We start from the raw sequence: 3917 nt of genomic DNA, 5'->3' as shown, positions 1-3917 counted from the left end.
GTGTATCGAATCCTGTGGAGGAAAAATGACCAGACAAACGTGGGAGAGATGCCAGTAGAAAACACAGTAATTAATTAACAAAGCAAAACTGTGGACATTCTGCTGTGCTCAAGGGTCATAGTTTATTTTGTGATGTTCATGAACCATGACCTCACTCATTTTTCCTGTTGCTGTCTTTGCTCTTCACTGGGGGGCTGTGCTACCACAGTGTCACTGAGTTATCAAACGCGTGTACACGTGTCATTAGTCTTTTTTCTCTGCAAAAGGAGTCTGCTGTAGTGTTAAAGAGGCAAATGAGACAAAACAGAGAATGTGATGAAGGATTTGTTGGCTGCTGGTTATTTTGCCAACTACTGCTAACTGTTTTGCTATCAGACTCCATCCCTAGTCAGAAACATTATGCTGTTTGATTGTGTCAGTATTTCCCAGCTCTACTGTGGAGGCCAACTAAGTGCAAATCAACTGAATGCTTTGTCTTCTCCAGTTATGGATGACTGGCAGACTGTCTGAGTGAGCTGCCATCCAACCGTGTTCTCTAACCCCGACAGGACTGGAGCTGCAGAGCTGGTAGCACACAACAACCCTGTGCATGTGTGTATATGTGTGCGAGTGTGTAACATAACACGACGATGGTCAACGGTGATCCCTCACCGCCTCAGGCGAACACCAGCTAAATGTACCTCACTCAGTCAGCGAGACACTGACATGGATAGTGGCTCTGCATGCGTGTGAGAGTGTGAAAGTCGTGCATCCTGTTAGCTCTGTAGCTCCAGCCTCCATGTTTAAGCTGTTCTGCTGTGTTGTGTGCTATCACTGCTGCTGCTGTGGTGGTGAGATAGATAGAAGGATTGGGGCAGGCTGCGGCCCTTTCAATCCCCAAGAGAGCAGAAAGGCAGTGAGTGCTGGGCCTAAATGCAAAATCTCCTTAGCTCATCCCCCCGAGGGACGCAGACACAGGGCCATTTTCTGGGAGAGAATCATGCCACCAAACGGACAGCGGATTTACCATATTCATACCACTCTTTAGAGAGGAGGAGGGAGAGGATCTTCACCTGTCCCATTTTGCTGCTATGACTAGATGTGGTTGCACCAGCTCGCATGGCCGCTAAAACCCCGAGGGGGAACCATTAAGGAGAACCTCGCTCACTCCCCACATTTCTCTCCCTTATCCCCCCATTTCTGCCTCCCTCCCCTCCCTTTTTTATATGAAGTATGAAACCTCTCTCATTCATTCGATATCCCCACTAATAAGGCAGGGTGGTTCAGCCAAGGCCAGAGCTAAAATCCGGCAATATTGCCTGTCTCTATGTAGAAGTGACAGGAATAAAGGGGGGTGGGGGCAGCTGTAAACAGCTATTTTCCAGGAACAAGCCCTGATGAAAGATGTGTAGCTGCTAAAAAGTACAGCTGCTGTATTGCTGCTGCTAGCGGCGTGAGGAAAACAGCCCAGATTCATATCAGCGGCTTTGATTGAAGCACGGGGAGAAACCCGTCAGAGAATGGTTTGTCAAAAGATGTCTGTGTGTGTGTGTGTGTGTGTGTGAGGATTGGGATTTGTCAGGAGATTTGTTTAAGATACCTATGTGGAATGAAGTGTGTGCGAGCTCGGTATCTGTGCATGCCTACATTTACCACAGTGTGTGAGCGTGCTGGCATGTGTGTAAATAAATGTCTTTGTGAGTGTGTATGCATTTGTGTACATGCACTCCCCTGTGTGTGTGAACTATGAGGATTGAGGTGGGGAGTGTTGGGGAGAGAGGCAGGCAGGCTAACAGATTCATATCCAATATGAAGAGGTTAAAGTGACGAGTCCAATCCTCCCCACAGAGCAAAGGAAGAATGAGACCGAGATGCAGGAGAAGGAAGAAAAGCAGGGAAGAAGAAGAGGAGGAGGAGGAGGAGGAAGGAGGCAGGGGTGTAGTACAACAGATTAATTTCATTTCTGGACTGAGCACTCCTCTGCTGAAGAAAAAGGAGGGGATAATAAAAGAGGATAAAGAAGAAGAGAGGAGGGGGTGGTGATAAGGCAAAGAGCTGCGAGAAGGAAAAAAGGGTAAAGAAAAAGGAGTTTTTTCCTCCTTTATCTGATGTAGTAAATGTGTGTGCACTGTATGCGGGAGAGATTGGAGCCACTGAGTGTGAAGACGATTATGTGTTCAGAACTGCTCGTGAGTACGTCTGGCCCGTGTGTCCGAGGGGGATATGTCACAACTTCACAGTGCGACTAAGGCGTTTTAAATCATGCAGAGCAGCTAAAAAAAAAAAAAAAAAAAAAAAAAAAAAAAAAAAAAAAACACCAGTTACTGACTACGGCTTTGGATGTGAAGCCTGTTCTTCAAGTCTGTCCTATTTACATGAAAACTAAAAGTCAGCAGCCTACACTGAATCTTTTGGTGGGCAGTTAACCTTCCAAACAAAACAACCAGTATCAATAATGTCTGAACACATTACTGTGCTATCTATAGTTGTCCATGTGAGCCACCTGATCTATAGTAAGACCCTTCTCTCTCATAGTCTTACACTGTTAATAGTCAACAAGCTGAGATGTGAATGACAGGCGCTGTTATATGAAGCTGTGGCGTAACATTTCCACTTTCCCATAATTAGCTTCAACCTATGGCTACTTAGATTTCTTTCCTACATTTCCCAGGGTGCCTTTTGACACTTCCCACAGAATGAGTCTGAACCTGTTGGGTCAGAAGTGTAACAGAAACAGCAATATTGATAACCACAGGGTACAGACGTTCCATTCTACAGGGAATTGACCCCTGTATGCAAAAAATTCACCGTGTCTTTGTGACTACATGTTACTGAGGACTCTGCAGTGCTTTCGCTCTGTATCTCTGTATGACTTGTAAACCCTGGTACAAAATGGTAGGTCTACAAAGAGGCCCTTGCTCTTTCCATTTGAGCAGTTGAGATCAAAACCTGATGTTTACTGTTGATGCTTTAGACAGGTGAAAGATTTTCTGCTATTACACTCCACTTCAGCTGCTGGACATGTCTCAACATGACATCATGTCATCTGTACTGGGCCTGCTATCTGTGATGAATATGAAAATTACAAATCAACTAAGTGGACCCAAAAATGCAAGACATAGCAAGCAGCCCTTTTTTATGGTATTTTCTTTAATCTTTTTTTTTTTTAATTTTACCTCATGATGCACCAAAAAGCATCCAAATCAATGCACAGTCCATCCAGGTACTTGAGGGGAACAGCTCACTGCCTAGCACTGCTCTTAGTTTGTTTCTATGCTTGTTGAAATTGTACATCTACAGTAAGGTTTCTACTTCTCTGCAGTGTGTTGAGAGCAGAGGCAGTAGAAAAAAAACTGCCAACAAAAGAAGTTCTAAAAAGAAGAAAACAAATCTGAATTAATATTGAAACCAAAATACCAACAACTAACACTTTTGTTTTTCAGTACAGTGGGTACGGAAAGTATTCAGACCCCCTTAAATTTTTCACTCTTTGTTATATTGCAGCCATATGCTAAAATCATTTAAGTTCATTTTTTTTTCCTTATTAATGTACACACAGCACCCCATATTGACAGAAAAACACAGAATTTTTGTCATTTTTGCAGATTTATTGAAAAAGAAAAACTGAAATATCACATGGTCATAAGTATTCAGACCCTTTGCTGTGACACTCATATATTTAACTTAGGTGCTGTCCATTTCTTCTGATCATCCCTGAGATGGTTCTACACCTTCATTTGAGTCCAGCTGTGTTTGATTATACTGATTGGACGTGATTAGGAAAAGCCACACACCTGTCTATATAAGACCCTACAGCTCACAGTGCACGTCAGAGCAAATGAGAATCATGAGGTCAAAGGAACTGCCTGAAGAGCTCACAGACAGAATTGTGGCAAGGCACAGATCTGGCCAAGGTTACAAAAAAAAATTCTGCTGCA

The sequence above is a fragment of the Monopterus albus genome, unplaced genomic scaffold, assembly GCF_001952655.1.
Source record: "Monopterus albus unplaced genomic scaffold, M_albus_1.0 scaffold206.1, whole genome shotgun sequence".
NCBI lineage: Eukaryota > Metazoa > Chordata > Actinopteri > Synbranchiformes > Synbranchidae > Monopterus > Monopterus albus.
The sequence above is the reverse complement of the archived record's forward strand: the minus strand, read 5'-3'. Positions refer to the sequence as shown.